The following is a 20,706-nucleotide window of genomic DNA, read 5'->3' as shown; positions in this document are numbered from 1 at the left end:
GGGTTTTCACATGAATAAAAAGGCTTTTTTATCAGTGCATGGAAATGTCCAAAACTATCGTAGATTTGGGCTTTCAAAAATGTATTCAACGTATACCTTATAGGACCTAAAACTATTGTATAAACACAATGATTATTGTATATCTGGGAACGTTGTTACTCATCGACATTTGTTAAAGCTGGACACCATTCGGGATCCTGGAAGTTGGCGTCAGAAGACACAGCGTCCACACAGAATGGTCCTAGAACAAGTTTTAAGTTGTGCTATCTTCAGGTAAAATAACAGGACTTATTAAAAACAACAAGTATTTTTTTTTTCAGGTGTTGACTCTTGTTTATTTACATAAATTGCTTTTCTGCATACTCTGGTCTGTTACTGATGTTATAAATGGGGCACATCACTTCAAACATCACCAGACTGTCCCTTTAACCGCAGGAAACATTGCACTGATCAACTATTTGTATCATACTTCACTGAAATTGTTTTGTTATGATATAAAACATTAAATTCTTCAATACATAGTTGATTTTTTTTAAAGAATTGTATTGCCTTTTAGTTTGTCTCTGTGAATAAAATGATTCGCACTGAGTCAGACTGACAATGAAACCCGAACTCCCAGCTGGTTTAGTGAACACATGATTTCTGGACTTGGACCGGGGGACCACCATCATCACCATCGTCGTCGTCGTCATTAACAGTATCCTCCTCCTCTTCCTCCTCTTCCTCTTCCCGGCCCACAGGAACCGTGGAGAGCTGCGTGACTGTTCGCTGCTGTACCGCTTCCACATGCGCAGTGTGGGCGGAACACGAGCTCTGACTCAGCTGTGAGTCACCGCACGACATGTCTGTCTGTCACACTGCCGCTGCCTTTGTTGACCGTGGGATTAAAGGGTACTCGATGTAAAAGCGCTCCTTAACTCTCTTATAACCAGGTTAAAAGATGAATTTGATTTGACGTGACAGGTGCTTAAATGTCACTTTGGACGGGTAACAGACAGAACAGCCTCTGTTTGTTAAATCTAATGAACTCTGCCAACAAAGAGGTGTTTGGTAACAACACCGACGTCTAAATGATAGTTCCGAAAACCGTCTGAAAGCGGCAGAGTTTCTCAGGATTATGAAGGGAGAACGTTGAGATTTTATTCCATAATCTTCTGCTGACGCCTGAACGCAACACCAAAAAAAAAAAAAAAAATTAGCTGAGCTGACATAACTCGGCGTCCCACGCTCGTGCCGACACCTGAACGCCGCGCCGACCGAGCTGACATGACTTGGCATTCATCGCCGTGAGACGTTCATGGAGACGGTGGACTGGGGCTGATAGTGGACATTGGAGGTTCCAGAGGTTGACGTGGGGGAGATTTGTCCAAAAACAAAACCTTGAGATACCTTCTTTTACATCTGTTTGCCTACTTCAGCACCGTGCTGGACGGGTCTGCTGAGGGTGAGTGTCTCAAGCTAAAACTCTTTTTCGATGAATCAGTCGGGGGTTCCTGGCTGCTACAGTCGGGAGTTTTCGCCGTAGTTTGTTGTATTTGTTACTTTCGCGTTCGAACTGCTCAGAAAGTACGTTTTCGGTAAACAGGAGAAGCGACACGCGAATGGGAAGGTGCCCTGTCGTCTGTCTACATCAGTCAAAGCTTTTAGGAGCGGAAAAAACTGCGTGGAATTCCCGTTACGCGTCACGCGCCGACAGCGTACTGCCAAACTCCGTCGGAAAAAAATGTATTTTTTTAGTGTTTATTAATAATACAAAGGTGCTCTGTTACAAGTCAAGACGACATCAATGCTACTATATGAATTATCAATGCTCTTCAAATCGGCGTGGGTTTGACATCGGAAATGTGAGCTTGAATTTGATTAAATTGCAATGAACCTTTTACACAGGGACATGAGCAACTAAGCAACTATAGTCTGGTGTAACGAACAGTCATTCAACAGTTTATTTTTGTGTGTGGGAAATAAAATATTAGCATGTTTTCTTATTACTCAGGTCTTATATATTTGTTACTGACCCAACAAGTGACAAAAACAGGAAAGTGAGTGTTTAAAATAAAGTGTTGCTCTAGTTGAAGCAAAACATGCTTTGATGCTCTGCTTTCCCCGTTTTACTGTGAGATTAAAGGTGTAGCATTCCTTAAAGGAATGCATATCACCCGCTGATCTTAGTTTTAGACAGTTGTAGCTGTTTTGGTCAAAGTCTTGAAAATGAGGTCAGGCTGTGAAGTATGTGTTGTGAATGAATCTCAGCTATTACCGCATCAGATTTTAGATCATTTACTAAGTTTTAGAGATTTTTGTGTTGCCTGTTGTTCCTTAGCTATGGTGGCCATCTTGGATTGAGTTGACTCCAAAGGTTGTTTGGTTCCAGAGGTGCATGCAGTGATTACTTTCTGCAAGTTTCTAGTGGCTCCTTAGATATTCTGTTAACACAGACCCTGGCAAAAAACATAATCGCCTTCTGTGGCGAGCGATAATAACCAGAAACATCTTTCACTGACTTCACGAGCTGCCCTAAAGCTGCACAGCCTCCTCAGTTAGTAGACTAATAAATGTGTGTGTGTGTGTTTGGAGGGGTGTGGGGAGGGTAGTCAGTTGTGTTTGGTTTGTTTTCTATGAGATACACGCTCTAACTTTTGAAACATCTAAACTTTCCAAAAGCTTTTCCAATTAAACTCTTTTTATTTCCACAAACTTTACACTTCTTGTACAGTGTATGCATGAACATATAGACATTTTAGTCTCTCACTCAGTGTAACTCTCAGTGCTAGGACTTTAGATTTTCTCTTGAACGTCTTCAGAGTGCAGACTGCACACATCCAAACTCTCATTGACTTCCACTGTATCTGATCTCCGGTTTTTATTTTTATTTTTTCAAGACTGGAAGGGAAGTTTCCTCAAATATCCTACGTAGAACTCTTTAAAACAACATAAAGTGATGCTTCTGCCACTGACAGTTCAGGAGTATTTTCAATACAACCTGTGGTTTTCACACAGTGGTTATTTGTGGCTTACTTTTCAGGCAGCATTTGTGTCTACCTTTCCCATTCAGAATGCTGTCAATGAGTAGCAGACACAGATTTGTGGTTGCCATGGTGACCCGAATGAGCCACCGCCATCAACTTTAACATGTCCTTTGATATCGGTTCTCTTTGTGCTGCTTATACAGTTTATACAGTCAAATCTCTGAAAACATGAAATTTGTTCAAACTGGCTATTTGAATCTTAAAATCTTTTTTCATTTTGTTTTCACAAAATTCACATTTTTTGAATCCAGTAGCATCATTTTAAGAGTGTGGGTTTTCATACAGGTGTTATGAGCTACCGTGCCAAGTCAAAAATACGTTTTAGGGCGGCGGTGGCTCAGGAGGTAGTGATTCATCCTGTAACCGGAGGGTTGCTGGTTCGAGCCCCCCGTCCGTCTCAGCCGTTGTGTCTTTAGGTAAGACACTTCACCTGGTTCACCTACTGGTGGTGGTCAGAGGGTGTAATGGCCACCTCACTTCTATCAGTGTGTCCCAGAGCAGCTGTGTGTGGATGAATGGGGGAATCACTGATTGTAGTGTGAAGCGCTCTGGGGTCCTTGGACTAAATGAAGCGCTATACAAGTGCAAGCCATTTACCATTTGTTTCCAATATGCCAATAGATCTGGGATGTCCCAGCTCTTCACCAGCCTTAAACGCAGCATTCCGTTTGTGGACAACGTCTCAAAAGCCACATTCACAGGCAAGACTGATCCATCCGCAGCAGGCGTACATGTGAAAAACTGACAACGGGATTACACAAGCAACTGGTCCTCTAAATTAGCTGCTAATCCTGATTAAGGTGCTGTGGTCTGTCTCTGCTTCAGTCTTCGACAGCAGGGTGTACAGAATCAGCAGCATCCTCTGCCTGCTTTAACGGTCTGCAGCGACTCGTTCCATGTAACGGAACTACGGTATGGTCGAACCCCTGGAGTAGATTTGGGTTAGACTGCTCAGACTAAGGCTGTACGGTGTGTCGAAGGTTTAGCGTCACTTCAGTATCGGAATGTGCAAAATCCGTATTTCATTAAATTGCAGACCCAAACTGGGTGCCAGTGATATATTATCTCATTGTCCAAAATGCTGATTTTGAAGAATGTGTCTGAAATATTAAAGCTAACTGCTAATGCCTCACTAAAGAGTGTTTTGATCAATGCCAGAGGAAATGGAAAAGAGTGACGAATATGTGTCAACTCATATCTCATCACAATATGCAGCGTTAATAATAAAACTGAATTTCCCGATATGGTAAATAGCCTGCACTTGTATAGTGCTTTATCTAGTCCAAGGACCCCAAAGCACTTTACACTACAAACAGTGATTCACCCATTCATCCACACATTCACACACTGATGGTGGTAAGCCTTGTAGCCACAGCTGCCCTGAGGTGGGCTGACAGAAGTGAGGCGGCCGTTACACCGGCGCCACTGAGCCCTCTGACCACCACCAGCAGGCAAGGCAGGTGAAGTGTCTTGCCCAAGGACACAACGGCTGAGATGGACGGAGCGGGGCGGTTTGAACCGGCAACTCATCCAATCAAGGCTGCTTGACTGGACGGCTCGATTGTTCGTTGGTTAGATTGGATGCTCTGGTCACACAGATGCTGTTGAGTTTCTGCGACGTTGCGATGTCCCTGTGACTCATCGCTGCTCCACCTGTGTGGTAGTCTGTTACCTCATGTGCTCTGGCGGAATCCCCCCTCCCACGCGCAGTCTTCCTCCTCCTTGCACAGAGCGACGATGTGCTCCGCGGTGCCAACACAAAGCTGTAGTTTTTCAGTTGAACACCAAGACAGTCACATGGTAATAGAAAAAGCTAACAGAAGGAAGGGTTTTAATGAGAAACGTCCAGCAGGTAGAGCCTAAATTCTCACCAGCAATCTTAAAAGCAATTACAAGCCTAACATCCCTTTAGGGAATGTATATCGCTCGCCTGATTAGATGCACCAGAACTCAGTGTACTTGCCAAATGGGTAAGGTTCCCATGCCATAGGCACTAATGCACCCCCATACCATCAGAGAGGCAGGGTTTTGAACTGTGAGCTGATAACAGGTTGGGTGGCCCCACTTCTATTCAAAGAGAAAAAGAATTGAACAGTTTTCCATTTTTTCTAAGCCCTTGGCCTAAAAAAGGTGGAGGCATTTCTCCGTGGTGTTCACATATGGCTTTTTCTTTTGCATGATAGAGCTTTAACCAACATTTGTGGACTGCACAGTGAACTGTGTTCGCAAACAATGATTTGTAGACGTGTTCCTAAAATCTTTTTATAATATTGTGAACTGTGGATGATGGGATATACAAAGTCTTCTCAATTTTCCACTGAGGAATATTATTCTGAAATTGTTTCGCTGTTTTCAGACAGTTTTTTTCACAGACTGGTGGACCTCTGCCCATCTTTACCTCTGAGAGATTCGTTCTCTCTAAAAATACTCTTTTTTTTTATACCCAGTCCTCTTACTGACCTGTTGCAAAATGCTCCTCCATCTGTTTCTTATTGTTACCACTTACTTTTACAGCCTCTTGTTGCTCCTGTTCCAACTCTTTTGAGATATGTTGCCACATAAAATTCAAAATTACCTTTTTTTTTTCCAAAAAATTCTCCATTAGTTTAAACATTTTTATTTACTGTGTTCCACTGTGATTAAAATATCAATTTATGAGATTTGCACATCATTGCGTTTCTGTTTCTTTTTTTTTCTTCTTATTTTTTTTACATCATGTCCTTAATTTCGTCAGCTCTGGGGTTGTACCCGAGTGTCTGAGGTGTGTCAACAGACACGTTACAGGAATGACTGTTTCAGGGTGACAGGGCAGCCGTGTGGACAGGAGTCCTTACATCCAGATGTCTTAGCAGCTAAAAGCAGGTGAAGAGTTCACAACATTAGTGCTGAAATAATCGCGTCAGTTACGGTAGAGTTGTCATGAAAGTTGTTTTTTTTTTGTTTGTTTGTTTCAAAGTTTAGTAAGCTGTGCTTTGAGAACATAACAAATTAAACTGGCTTGTTGACAAACACTCTAATAACATGTCAGAGAAAACCACTGTGTGTGTGTGTGTGTGTGGACAATAGAAACACAGACGGTGCTTTTACTGTCCACTTCGTGTTGTCTTTTTTTTTTTTTTTCCCCAAGACCAACATATGTTCAGCTGTTTAGCCCCAAAGATGTCTTTTGTGTGTGTGTGTGTGTGTGTGTGTGAGCAGAGTGTGGACAAAGGGCTGGGTGTCTGGACAAGGAGGTTGGGAAGGGTGAGGGGGGGGGCTGGAGGAGAGGATGGCGGGTGAGAGTCTGCAGGGAACGACTGGCTGGGTGGATGTGAGTTTGGGTGGGTAAAGGTGGGGGGAGCATACATCTGCCTGTCTGCCCGCCGGTATCTAAGTGCGTGCATGTGTGTGTGTGCGTGTGTGTGTGCGTGTGTGTGTGAGGGACTTCTTTTGTTTGGCTCTGAGTTTCTGGGTGATGGGACCAGCTGGAAGGGCTGAAACTATTCACTTCCCTTCTGCTGCCCTGAAGACAGCCAGCTGGGGGAGGGTGTGTGTTTGTGTGTGTGTGTGTGTGTGTGTGTGTGTGTGTGTGTGTGTGTGTGTGTGAAAGAGAGAGAGAGAGGGGTTATATATTGTCAATAACTGAGAGAAAAGGAGTGAATGCAACCAGAAAAAATCAAAATGAGTCCGAAAATGTAGTTCAGAGCTCAGCGTGAATGACGAGAATCGTGAAGGAAAACCTGTGGTGTGTGTGTGTGTGTGTGGGTAGGGGGTTGGAGGGTTGGGGGGGTGGGGGGTGTGTGTGAGTCTGAATCGTGATAGAGCAGCTGAGCTGACTCAGCCAGTCTGCTGTAGGAGGGCAGCAGCAGAGAGGAAGGAACAAATTACTGTGAGTCCAAAATGAAACTCATCAATGCAACAAAGGGTAAGTAGCCCGATGTTCGTTACCTGTCGCCCCTGTCGGATCGGGTTGACTTCAAAATGTAACGGGCCGTAGACGTACGTCCAGTGATTACTTTCATTAAAATCCATCCACTGGTTCATGAGATATTTTGCTAAAAATGGACACACAAACACACAAGCGCCCAACTTTCCTCTTTCAGCGGCGGGCAGTAATTCTAATCTGATGCTTTAAAATATGAACCTGAGTCACCTGGCTGCAGTAAAAATTGTTTATTTTTAATTATTTCTCCATAATTCTCTAAACATTTCCGATTGTCTTTACAGAAGGTTGTTTTTTCCTATTTTTTCTCTGATTTTGCCCTGATTGGTTCCATAGATGCTTATATTTTACTGCTGTGACGTTCTTCACTGCTGCGGGGAGCAGTGTGTACATTCAGTGATAGACACAGAATACAATATATATTTTAGCGGGGAAAAAAAACAAACAAAAAAAGCTTTGAAACCAGCAGCCGAAACACAGGGAGGTTCTGCACTTTGGGCCCCGAGACACGCTCGCCTTGACTCAAAGATACCTACCTGGATCTAGATAAAATGAGCAAATCAGAAGAATTATTGCATCGAGAAAAATTACCTGAACACACACTGATGTTTGTACAGTCAGAGCAACGTTTTAGATCGGTGACGTCACTTAATAATGACAGCAAATATTGCTCCAGATGCTTAGCTCCAGCTGATGGTCAGCTGATAGATTACGTCAGGCTGAGAAATAAAGACTCTTAAGATATTCGGTCGAGGCGACGTGGAATTTTGCGAGCTGGTTTTAGGGGAAAAAAAGCGATATGAAAATGTTTCAGTCACAGAATAAATTGGAGACTATTTGGCGAGTCAAAAATGTTTAAAAGAAAAAAATTGACTAAATTCTGAGCAACTGAGACCAGCAAAGCGCGCATTTTTTGAAAATGGCACTCAGTATTTGCATGCACGGTTTAGCAAAACTGTATCCCAAGTGATTATTTTGGCCATGCTTTTGTTAAAACGTGTGAATGGAGAAATAAATCTAAATGGACAAAAGAAATATCAGTTTAAGAAATATCCAGAGCAGCCGCTGAACAAAGACATGCAACCCAATTTGAGATAGAACTCCTAACTTGTGCTTTCTCTCTTTTTCCTTTTGCCTCTTTTCGTCTTTTTTTATGTTTCTATGTTCTGTTTCATTTTGACTGATCCTTCAGGTTGGGGGTTGTTTCATGACACGAGAAGAAAATAAGTCTTTTCTAGAGAAACTCGACTGATGACTCAGTTTCTTACTGAGCTACATTCATAACACAACAACAGGAAAAGAAAATTAAATTCATTTTTCACTGTAATCAGTGTATTCTGAAGATAGACACAGATGAGACGTGTGGTGTGTTTTTTTCTTTCTTTCTTTTGGTTTTAAGTGGACTTTGAGTCGAATATAAAAACCCGCCCTCGACTTCAACCTTTTCATTTCTTTTCTGTTTCCGTTTGTCGTTTCCAAACTGCTGCAGGCCGTGAAAGCTGCGAAAGCGGCGGCCCCCCCCTGTGATTGTGAGAAATAAAAACAACCGTCAGAATGTGTCTAATAAAGACTAGAATAGAAGGAAAGCCAACGTGTGTTTGTTTGCTTCTCGTCTTCGCAGTCAGAGTGCTGCGACTGCTTCCTGGTGTTTCTGTCGAAGATTAATGACCTTCCTGATTTCAGCCTCGGTGTCTCAAAGTTTTCGGCTCCGGCTCCGAATTCACCGTTAGGGGCGAGGCGCGAAAGGTGTGCGTCGGCGCACGCAGACGCTCTGTCACACTCACGTTTTACTCCTCTGACTGACGCGTGCGGAGAGACTGTGAACCGGCACCTCTGCGTTGGCCTGGAAGGCGATTTAAATGAAAACAAATAATGCGTTTCTGTTTCTGGAACTGCGGCCGTTCTGCTGCTGGGCTGAGCTGTTCCACTGGAATGTGTGTGTGTCTCTCTCTCACACACACACACACACTGAACCAAAGTCCATTTAAACTCCAGTGGCATTCCCAAAGTCTCACCTGGTCCAATTGAAAACCATTGACTCAATTTTACTATTTTTTTTTTTTTTTAATTTTATTTTAGTCAAACAACTGATCCTGGTCAAACGTTGAGGCGTTAACTCTTCCTCGTTTTTGGCGCCCTGATGAAATTTAGACAAAAACAATTGTTCCGGGAGGTTATCAGACGACAAAAAGAGAGACAGAAAACAGAGACAGACTCGCGGAGCCGGAGACAGACAGAGAGAGAGAGAGAGAGAGAGAGAAAGGGAAAGAAAACAACTTGTTTCCTGTAAGTCACCTGACAGTGGAGGCTTCTCAGCACAAACATCTCTTCCTTGTTCTGTTTTGTTTTGCTTTGTTTTTCCTCTTACACTCACAACATTTTTCTTAACATCGTGCACAAACCTTCCTCTCGTGAGAGGAAAAGTTTCCAACCTCTTCTTCCTCTTGTCTCCCTAAAGTCGGAGCACACAACAGAAGACTTTACACAGTTGAAGCTAAAGTTGGTCACTCCGTATTCTTCATTTGGTCAACAATGCCAAAAAAAAAGCAGACTAAAATAAAAAAAGACAAACAACCCATCTGATCAAATTAAGGCTGGACTTTTCTTCGCGTTCCACGTTAGAGGAAAATAAATGATTAGTTCCACCAGTTTTACAGCCCTAATTAGCCAACAGTTTGTGCTCACATTTATATGATACATTATAATGAAGAGTTTAATCTGGGCACACTTACTGTTTGAATGGTTCGCTCTAAAGTTAATTAATTCTTATTTAAGGCCCAGACGTCTATAAGACCTTAACTTGATGGCTTCATTTAGTCGAACGTTAGCTCAAACAACTTTGGACACTTTCGCCGTGGCTGCAGTCACTGTTTGGTCTCTCATGGACGTTAAAGGCCATAAAAGTACTGCTTATTGTCAGACATCCCCGCAGCATTCAGTTCATAAAAACCCTGTGAGAACATTAACTTTTCCAAATCCCGTCATTAAATCTCTAATGACTCTTCAGGATGAGGGCAGAATCAGACACCTGTGATCAGATGTTTGCATTTTCAGCAGCCTGAGGGGGGGTTTATTTAAGGACGCTGCGCCGTAACTACGTCATGAAGATGACTTGTCCTCAGTTATCCAGCCACAGCTGAGGATAAAGAACCAAACAAACTTTGTTTTTTTTTACACAGCAGCTGAACACAGAGAATTCCGTCCTCGTGGTTCAGAAGTTAAAGAGTTAAAAAGAAAAGAAGTTTCGCTCAAAAGTGGATGTCTAGGACTCAGAAAGACATGAAAATAGATGAATGTGTGAGTCTCTGTAAACGTGTGAGTCCCTGTAAAAGTGTGAGTCCCTGTAAAAGTGTGAGTCTCTGTAAAAGTGTGAGTCTCTGTAAGTGTGAGTCTCTGTAAAAGTGTGAGTCTCTGTAAAAGTGTGAGTCTCTGTAAGTGTGAGTCTCTGTAAATGTGTGAGTCCCTGTAAATGTGAGTCTAAGTAAAAGTGTGAGTCTCTATAAATGTGTGAGTCTTTGTAAATGTGTGAGTCCATGTTAAAATGTGAGTCTTAGTAAATGTGTGAGTCTCGGTAAAAGTGTGAGTCTTAGTAAAAGTGTGAGTCTCTGTAAAAGTGTGAGTCTCTGTAAAAGTGCGAGTCTCTGTAAAAGTGAGTCTCAGTGGATGTGGGGCGAGACAGCTAACTCTAACCCTACCCTGCTCCTGTGTGGGTGTTTTTGTGACTGACAGAGCAGCTGTGTATGAAACACAGATGATGGACATCGACACGCAGACTGCTGAAGAGACAAAGAGACAGGACAGGAGGAGGAAAAGACAAAGAGACAGAGAATGGGACAGAAAGCAGATGAGTGTTAGTGGTCTGGAGTCGTCCACCCCCCTCCTTATGCTGGGCCTGAGTCATGGCCAGTGGCGTTAATATTCTCATCACAGACATGTTAAACCTTTCAGTGGAGAGTACCGTCCTTTTCTGCCTTTACTTGTCCACTGTTCAGACAGATTTAAACAACCGCATTATGTAACAGAACAAAAACAGTTTAATCACAGGTGAGTCCTTCTTCCTAACTAAACCCCACCTTACAGTAAAATGTTTCAGATCAGGCTGACTTCCTGAAAACCTTTAGGACTTCCTGTTCGGTTCTGAAATCGTCGGTTGCCTTCAGATATGTTACCAAGACACTGAATCTAAAAAATGTCTCTGAGTGCAACATGTGAAAAAGTGTTTCTGAGCTTCTCGTGAAGTTACAGCGTTTTTATGTTAGAGTTGGAGCATACTGTTGATGGCGCAGAGCTTCAAATAAGTACAGTAAATGAAGAAATCCGGTCGGTAACGGATGGGTTTGTCAACAAAAAATGTGCGCAGCATTAGAGACGGTGACCAAGAGACAGGTTGGTGAAGAACTGCTGCCGGGGACGAGGGACACGGCAGAGGAAAATAACTCAGCAGGAAGTTTTAAAAAGGTTTATTGAGTATTTTAAAGCTGAATGTCTGCACATTTTTATAAATTAGTTACAAAGAGTGCCAAGTGTCATCCTGAAATAATCCTGTTTTATTCCAGATTTGTTCCGATTTAAATCTCAATTCATCCCTGGTAAATTAGTGTTAATCATAAATGAATCCTGAATTTATTCCATTTGAAATATTGAATTGATCCTGTTTGAATCTTGAATTTTTCCTGTTTTAATCCTGAATGCCACTGGTTAATTTAAGACCCCTTTCAGCCCATTATTACTTAATTTCTCAATCAGTTAAACCAATACAAGATGGACAGATTATTAGCCAGGTTAAAGCCATACAGGCCTTTAAATTGGGCTTTTATTTCTCACTTTGGATGTTTAGGAATCTCAGATATAAAAAAAAAAGAAATTTGTGTCAATGAACAGAAAACTACAGAATCAGAAAAGGAAAAGAGGCTCAGATGCAGGTAAGGCAAAGACAGAAAGGAGTGGGAACTTTTTGATAAAAGTCCCGTCTGCACATCTCTAAACAGGGTTTGTGAATGCAACACAGCCCATTTTCTCCTCTGATAGGCAACCATAAATAAATCCCACAGTCTGTGAATGCAGCACAGTTTGTTTTCTCCTCCAATCAGTGCCTGTATATTAACCCAGGGTCAGTGAAGGCAGCACAAACTGTTTTTTTTTACCTGATCCTGACCCCGTCACCATTAAACTCTTTGCTGAAAAGGTTATATACAGAAAAAAGACACTTTAAATTGTGGTATTAAAGGGGGAAAGAGCTACGATTGTTTTGGGAAAGTCTTTACTTAAGTCAAGCATGTCGTGTTTCTGTCGTAACTCAGGACGTTCTTGCAACCTACTGGTGTGGCATGAGCATTTCAGAACATTTGTTAGAAAGTGTGGATGAAGAAAAACACAATTCTTCATCTAACAGCGGGGAAAGACGAGCAATAAAGGATAGCTGCTGAAGGAGGCATGTTGTAGAAGCAGCTCACCCGCTGGTGTTTGTGAGGCCATGCCCTCCCTCCTCTCTGAGCCATTTCCTGTTTTTGACCTGAAATCTTTATTTAGAGGCATCCCTGCTCACCCCTCGCTGCATTCACGGATCAGCTCAGAGGCAGAAAGAAAGCTGGGCTCGGACGCAGAGAGGTGCCCTCACTAAGATGGCCGTTGGCGCCTCTGCAGCTCAGTGTTTAACTGAGACCGAGGTGTGTTTCACCGACACGAGTCAATTCTGTTGTTGAACCCACCACAGCATTTTTTCTAGTCTCTGGCTGCAAATAAATCCTACAGTCACTGAAGGCACCACAGCTTATTTTAACTTCCGAATAGCGCCTGTAAATACGTCCCACAGTCAATGAACGCAGCACAGCCCGTTTTTTTCCTCAGATCAGGCCTATGAATAAATCCCATGGTCAGTGAACGCAGCACAGCCTGTTTTCTCCTCCGATCAGCGCCTGTGAATACATCCCACGGTCAGTGAACGCAGCACAGCCTGTTTTCTCCTCCGATCAGCGCCATTGTGTGTCAGAGTCTGTGGAAGGAGGATCGACGGTTTCTGCGGGCTGTCGGTTCGGACCGTGTTTCTGTCGTGGACCGGACTGGTTAAAGAGCCTCCCATGTTTGTGTTTGGACCCCCGGCGGACCTGGATGTGGTAAGACACCGTTTGGAGCAGGGTTGAACCCAGCGGCTCAGGGAGCTGCTTTCTTAATGAATAATAGAGACTCGAGTCCTGCTGTTCCACGGGACTACTGTGGGCTGGTTCTGGCTCGGTTCTGCGGAGTTCGGTTGAAGGACTGTTAGTGTGTTCTTCAGTTCGGTTCCATCGCTGCTGTCTGAGTTTCTGACGGAGGAGAGTCTGTCTGGTGAACTTTTTTTATAGGGAGGACACAGTCCAACACTGACAGGCAGCTCTGTGCTTTAAAGAACACAGGTTTCATTTATACATGACACCTCCTGTTCTAAAAACAAGCTAACTTTTTCTAAAATGGTTCATTTAAAAACTAATGCAGTTTTGTTGTTGTTTAGTGAAGCGTCTTTAAACTTGTGTAAATTCTGTTTCAGGCTTTTAAACAGCAGAGTTGATAAAGTTCTGGTCTGAATCCGGTTCTCCCAGGCCCTGTACACATCAGTGAAGTGAGGTGAAGTGGTTCTGCTGCTGCTGTAAAGGGATTTGGACTTCAGTCTGTTGTTCTGTTCCTGTTGTCCTGGAGGGGCCTCCGTTTCGTAACCTGCAGCACAGCAGCCACAGAACTTCCTCCTCCTTCCTGTAGTTGTTCCTGTGATCTGACCCAAAAGCAGCAGCAGCAGCATGTAGGTCAGATCCTGGTTTCCGACTCGGTCCGGACCAACTCACCTGTTCCAGTCTGAGCCCAGGTGTGTTATCCAAAACTCTGACGATGGCAGGAGGAGAGAGAAAGGTCCGGTTTGTCCCTGGGGTAAAGAGGCTCCTCGGCTCTTCCTTTGGGTCCAGACTACACAAGCAAAAACGCCAAATTTAAGAGCTTCTGCGAAACTAAAGAATAATTTCTGACGCTGAAGATGACAGAAACAAATGTGGGAGTTAGTGCGAGGATGCATTTTTTTTTCTTCTTCAAGTTTTCAGGATGACTCACCAGAGAAAAGAATTTGGGGACAGGTGTAGTCTTGAGTCTTAATATTATAAAAGCCAAATCGGTGACAAGAACTGAAAAATTAGCTAAAAAGTATATGGAATATTGCAGAAGTGATGATAACAAGCTGTTATTGTTTCCGTTGATCGTTAGATGATTTATGCTGTTTAATTCAACTCACAGGACAGGACTTAATTTGTTAAATTTCAAACTGTTTACTCAGTAAAAATCAAAGAGAAAAGCTCACGTTGCGACCGGATATGTAAAGCATCGACAGTATAAGGCAAAACTAAAAATGGCCTTCTTCCCTGGGTGAGCGTTGAAGCCAGAAGATCCTGTTTTGCTGTAGCTGTCATGTTGTATTTTTTGGAAGCAGAATCTTTGCACTATGAATGTGTTGATTTAAGATTATTTACACAATCGTGGTGTTTCATAAGCTTTCTTTTAAGCATGAAATAACTAATTACAACTAAGCGTATTGGAGAAAAAATATGAATATTTCATAACATAAAAGCAAGGTGATTGTTACGAGAGTTGACACCCGAAGAAAAAGTGATTTGAGTGTGCTTTTATTTTGTTTCATCGAGGCCAAAGTCTCATTTGTTTACGTTTTGGGGGCGGGACATTAACCCTGCATTGGAACCAGCCGACCGGGAAGGTTGGTCCCGTTCCGGCTTCAGCTTCCAGGTTCACGTTGGGTGTCAGGATTTCTTCTCCAGTCGACGGTTTGGGGTTATAATCTCATAGTTCAGGATTGGTTATAAAAGTGCTTCCTGGAAACGATGACACCTGGAGTGCTAAACCAGAAGATCCTCACTGTAGCCCTGTAAGCGAAACACTTCGACCCAGGCTCGATTCGCCTCCTAGTCGACTTGGTGTGATTTCTGATAGGACTGAAGCGGCATGGGGGGGTTGAAGCCAACCTGCCGCCGTTTCGCCTCTAAGCCAGGCAGGGACCGCACCGTGACGGGCGGCCAGTGAAATGCTGAGCCGGCCTTGCAGCTGGAGGTTGCGGTGATGACTGAAGATCGGCGCGACCAACCAGCTGTGGGCTGTAAAAACGGGAGCTGCCCGGCAGATTTCATGCATCCTTTGGCTCCATGATGCCGGCTTCACTTAATCAAAGCCCGCGTCTTGGCGGGACGTGGCCGCCCCGATTGAATGATTTCTAAACGACTGGAGGCAGCTTAGAGAGAGACTCGTCTTTGCGGACGCGTCGCAGAACTTGTTGTGTGAAAGGGGCTCGTGTTGAACGGGCAGATTCCGGTGCTATAGTCAGCATTCCTTAGGAATTAGCTGTGTTACTCCGGTGTTCCGTATGTGCTGCGGTAATCAGGTGGACACCTCTGTCCTCCCAGTCTCCACACGGATCGATGCTTTGGATTCCTGGAGCTTTTACGTCTTCGTCGCCTGAATCACAAAGCTGTTTTCTCCCTCGTGTTGACCTAAATCTGCTCTCTTCTTCTGCCTTTTTTTTAATATATATATTGAGGCAGGCATTTACTGACCAGGCATTTTGAAAGCACAGACACACACCCTGATGTGTTGGACTGTTGAGTTTCTATGCAGCTAAAAGTGAAACTGATTTGTTCAATTTCATGTAAGAGTTATTTACTTTTCTATTTAACACAACAACCCCAGAGTATGAAGCGCCTTGTTGCTGTTTTTACATTTTGTTCTTAGTTTCTTCGCTGTGCGTTTCTACAACTCTTCCAGCAAAATGCATGAATCTAACAAACTGAGCAGTGCGCTTTACTATCAGCAAGTAAAAATGGTTTCACTTCAGTCCCTGAACTTTGCACTCCTTTGTCTTTATCTTTGCGCCTCCGCTGCTGAAAGTTTCATTAAGCTCTGTAGGCGGCGTGAATCGGCTGCTGAAAATCTTTGATTCGGGTGACACGGTCGCTGTAATTCCTTCAAAACCAGGAAGTCGAGCCTTTCAGGTGTCGCGAGGGCCCAGTCCGCCTTTAGTGAACGGTTCTGTCCGTCCCGAGCTTGTGTTTTTTTTTTTTGTTGTTGTTTTTTTTATCAGATATTTCCTGCTTGTCGTGCAGCAGTGGAACTGTTTTGGAAGCAGCTCCGCCGTTACGTAGGAGGCTGTAGTGAAGTGGCCTCGATCATGAATGTTTCTGATCACTGTGAAGGAAAACACTTTATTTCTTGTCTTTATTTAGGCCTTTATTCACTGCAAATGATTCAGATCATTAATATCCAAATCAGTCAGTTGAAACGACAGCGGACTGCATTTCAGACGTGTTTGTTGCTTCAGTTAAATCCTCGACAGCAACAGAGACGTGATGCAACGTGATGATTATTTCTACAGTTAAACCCCGTGTTAGAGTTTTATTTTCTTAAACTTGTTCGTGTTATTTTGTCAGACAGGTGATGGAAACCAATAGCTACAAGTATCCACAAGTCTCTTCCTATTTGGAAAAGCCGTGTCAGTATTTATTTTTACTGTTGATTTTTTTGTGATAAAACACATGGCCACACCAAAAAAAAAAAAGTATTTAACAACTTTGTTTCAGCAAATAGACAGAGCCTGACAGTTTATTGCTGCAGTCTGACATAATCTGACTCAAATTCACAATAACCAAGTTAAAAGCTGGTTCCACAGCTGTTCTTGAGATGATAAAACTGAAAAAAATGACCTTCAGTGTGATTTCTTACCTGCAGCTTTAAAAAAAGTTTTAAGAATCATTAAAACGAAGTCAGGTTTTTCTTGGATTTCTTCATGATTTCTTGTTTAAGCGATTTAGTTCTGCATGGTGTGACTGTAGTTTCTTTGTTGGTACTTTTGCGTGGTTTATTGAAGGTTGACCCAAAAGAAGAAATGCCAATAAGTAGATGATGATTGGGGTGATGGTGAGCATCGTGGGATTTGTTGGTGAGCGCTGTGGATCTGTTGGTTGGCGCCTTGGATCTGTTGGTTGGCGCCTTGGATCTGTTGGTTGGCGCCTTGGATCTGTTGGTTCGTGCCTTGGATCTGTTGGTTAGCGTCTTAGGTCTGTTGGTTAGCTCCTTGGATCTGTTGGTTAGCGTCTTAGGTCTGTTGGTTGGCGCCGTGGATCTGTTGGTGAGCGCCATAAGTCTGATACAGTGTCTGCCTCTGGGTTTACTTTTAAATGTGTTTACTACGACCACATTGTGTTTGTGTGAGATGTAGCACACACACACACATTTCCACAGAAGTTAGTCGTCCTCATGTGCACTTTGGTAAAACCCGATGGTGTAAACTTTGTTGTGACTGCAAACCGTACGGTGCTGTTTACCATTCTCCTGTCAGAGTTAAAGTCGACAGCACTCGATAAAATGCTGCTTCCATGTACCTGCAGCAATGAGTGTGTGTGTGTGTGTGTGTGTGTGTGTGTGTGTGTGTGTGTGTGTGTGTGTGTGAGGGAGAACCTGAAATAGCTCAGCATAGACGCAGGGGGAGGGAGGGATGTGCAGCTCAGGCATGGAAACCAGCGTATCTGGTTACAGGATCATAATATCTCTGCAGAGTCCATCTTGCCGCTCTGCACTGCTGCACTGCATCACATCGTCATGTCTGATGCAGGGGGAACACACACCCCACTGGGCTTCACACACCTGAAACCCACCCGAGGGTGTGAAACACACTGTTGGGCTTCGCACACCTGAACTCACCCGTGTGTGAAATCCTTCGGTTTGCAGGTTGGGCTGTATTTAATGCCACTTTTCACAACCTTTTCTGTTCATTTGCTCTTAACGTTTTCCTAAGTGAACCATCCCATGTAACCTGTTAACGTTCACTCAGCAATTAGCTTTTAATCTTGATAACTTCCTGTTTTTTTATACTTCATAATTCAACGTTATTTACCCGTTACAGATAATTCAAGATTTTTGCTGTAATGTTTACTAGTAAGACATTTTTGCTGAGGGAAAACAAGGGGGGACTTAGCAAAAAAAAGGCATTTCACTACATATTAGTATAAACAAAATCAGTGTCTGATTAATCTTTATAAAACCTGATCATAGTTTGGTGTATGTTCACTATTGGAGCACTTAAAAAAAGACTTGTCTAATGGGAATAACCTGTAGTGACAGAGGAGAGCAGTACAGGCGACTTTACTCTTGGTTGAAATTCAGCCAAAGTCGTCCAAACTGAAAACCCACCTGAGGTGGGAAAACAAACAAAAAAAAAAACAACCCACAGCTGTAGGCACGAGGAAGAGGGGAAACATGGCTCCCCTCTTCCTCGACTCTTTCCTGATCGGTCTTTCGGCTTCTGCTGACGGTCGGCTCAGCGGGTGACGCTGCCTCTGTGGGCTGTGACTGGTGTGCGGCGGTGGAATGAGAGGATGGGACGTGTAGAGTAGAGCAGATGTGTAAGACAGAGGAGGAAGAAGAGGAGGAGGAGGACGAGGAGGAATGTGTGGGGTGGGGCTCCTCTGGTATGTCAGCCCTGCTCTGTGTTCAACAGACTCAGACATGTGCAGCTGCCTCGGCTCTCACACACTGGCTGACGGAAAACCCTCTCTGCTCGTGATTTGGGACTCTTTAAACCCTTTGTTTTGTTTTTTTTTTCTCTGTCGGCAGCTGCAGACTGAGAGGTTTAATGAAACCGAGTGGTTGTTGTACGCTTCCAAACTTGTTCAGCGTTTGTCCCACAGGTCGGCTTGGGATGCTAACCGCTCTGTTTGAGACGTTCAGTCGGCTATAATCATGCCACTGGTTTCAGGAAACCCATGTCAGGACTGGGTTTTATTTTTCTACCATCAGGGAGGGAGAAGGAGCCGCTTGATTACAGATCGGGGGCACAGAACAGCCTCTGTGAATGAAACGCTCTCTGCTCAAACACATTCAGCGATAAAACCATAGCTACACCAACAATGTGAGAAGTTCAACTCAGAACTGCTGGAGTCACACTCTGGTTCTGGTTCTGAGGCTGCTCTGTCTTTAGAGTTTATTGGTAAATACAGTGGGTTGCAAAAGTTTTCACCCTCTTGGCATTCTCTCTTCATGTGCTGGATCTAAAGCTGAAGTTTTGTGTGGTTGTAGCTTACTGTGAGTAAAAGAACTACTACTTTGAAGATGCTCAATGCATTTTATTGTGAAACAAACAAGAATAAAACGAAGAAGCAGAAGAGTTGATACTTTGAGTCTGATTTTGTCCGTCTCTTCATGAGCTCAGGACATCTGACCTCTGAAAATTGTGTCTATTCTTCATGATCAAACTGCTCCATGTCTTTTAAGTTGGATAGGTGCCGCTCGTGTTCAGCAGTCTTGAAACCAAACCGGAGATTCTCAGTTGGTGGAAGCTGAACCTCTGTCCCAGTCTTTAATCTGCGGAAGACTCAATCAGGTTTCTCTCAAGAATTTCTCTACATTTTGCAGCATTCATCCTTCCTTCAACTCGGACCAGTTTCATAGACCATGCTGATGGAAAGCATCTCCACAGCATGATGCTGCCACCACTGTGCTTCAATGTAGGGACAGCAATGTGGACATAATGACAGGTGTCAGGTTTTCACCAGAAGTCTGGACCGCAGCACCTTCTTCCACTCTTTTTGTGGAGTCCAAAAAAAAAGGATTTAATGGTGCTCAGAGGGATGTTCAGGCTTTTGTTTTTTAAATAAACCAACTTTGATCTGTATTTCTCCACAATTTTGTCTCTGCACTGCGTGGAGACCCCCTTGGTCTTCATGCTAACTCTTGCTTTGTGGTATTTGTGACTACTCGCGCTGGTGTTTGTAACTGGATACAGTTTGGACTTGTTACGTCTCTATATCATGGCCTAAGACGACTTTTGCAGTGAACTGGTGCCATATAGATAAACTGAACTGGTCCTGGGGTCTATCAGAACAGGTAGACGCACTGTTTACAGAGATCATTTGACACTTAGATCGCCCGCAGGTGGATCTTATTTACCTAATTAAATATGTGGCTTCTGAAGGTAATGGTTGTGGGGTGAATACATATGCATGCACCATTTGTCAATTTTATAATTTTTAGATTTCTAAATAACATATATATATAGCATCAAAGCAACAATCCATTTAAACTCCGGGTTGTAAAATGGAGATTACCAAGGAGGTGAATACTTTTGCAACCTATTGGTTCAGTTGCTGCTAAGAGATGTTGCCAAAACTGAGATTTCTGTATCTTTAGGAACAATATGGCTGCACTGTATTTTTGGGTATTTCCTATGAAAAACACTGCTGTAATATTAAAAACCTCACCAGGGAACACGAGGTATCTGTAGTTTCCCTCCTTTAAACTCATGTTTAAAGGAGGCGCTTCTGAGGGAGTCTTGGTGACTGTATGGCCGACACTGGCTGTAGTTTGCAGACCACCACGCACACACACATGTACACACACTGCCCCCCCATTCTGCTCTTTTGTCGTGAATTCCCAGCTGACTCTGTTTATCATGCCAACCAAACAGTCATGGAGACGAAGCCTGCAGCTCTCACTTCCTGTGTATGCGCCCGAGTGTGTGTGCGGTGAGCATGCGCAGTATGCGAGTGTGTGTGTGTGTTCGTGTGGACTGGCCTGCCTGTCAGCCTGAATTAGAGTCAAGCGCGTAGCAGCAGCAGCAGAAAGTCTTGTTTTATTTCCTTCTCTAAGGGTTGTATAACACACAGACGCTCTGAGAGCGGGAACATGAGCTTTTCTCTTGGACTGTAAAATTATGTCGTCGTCCCCCCCCCCCAACCCCCCACC

At 43.5% G+C, this 20,706-nt stretch overlaps 1 protein-coding gene across 2 annotated transcripts in view; it reads left to right on the top strand.

The window, feature by feature from the left end:
- Nucleotides 1–1,254: 1,254 nt before the first annotated feature.
- Nucleotides 1,255–20,706, top strand: part of sertad2b (SERTA domain containing 2b) — a 22,196-nt gene continuing 2,744 nt past the window's right edge. Inside the window, exon 1 of one of the 2 annotated variants that reach the window (XM_017421720.3) lies at nt 1,255–1,444. The gene's annotated coding sequence lies outside the window, so the exon portion shown is untranslated. Of the gene's footprint in view, nt 1,445–12,861; nt 13,062–20,706 lie in introns of those variants that run through there. The other variant, XM_017421719.3, reaches the window with a different exon arrangement.

The sequence above is a fragment of the Kryptolebias marmoratus genome, linkage group LG22 (assembly GCF_001649575.2).
Source record: "Kryptolebias marmoratus isolate JLee-2015 linkage group LG22, ASM164957v2, whole genome shotgun sequence".
NCBI classification, from domain to species: Eukaryota; Metazoa; Chordata; class Actinopteri; order Cyprinodontiformes; family Rivulidae; genus Kryptolebias; species Kryptolebias marmoratus.
Note: the sequence above shows the minus strand (reverse complement) of the source record. Positions and strands in the feature narration are given on the sequence as shown.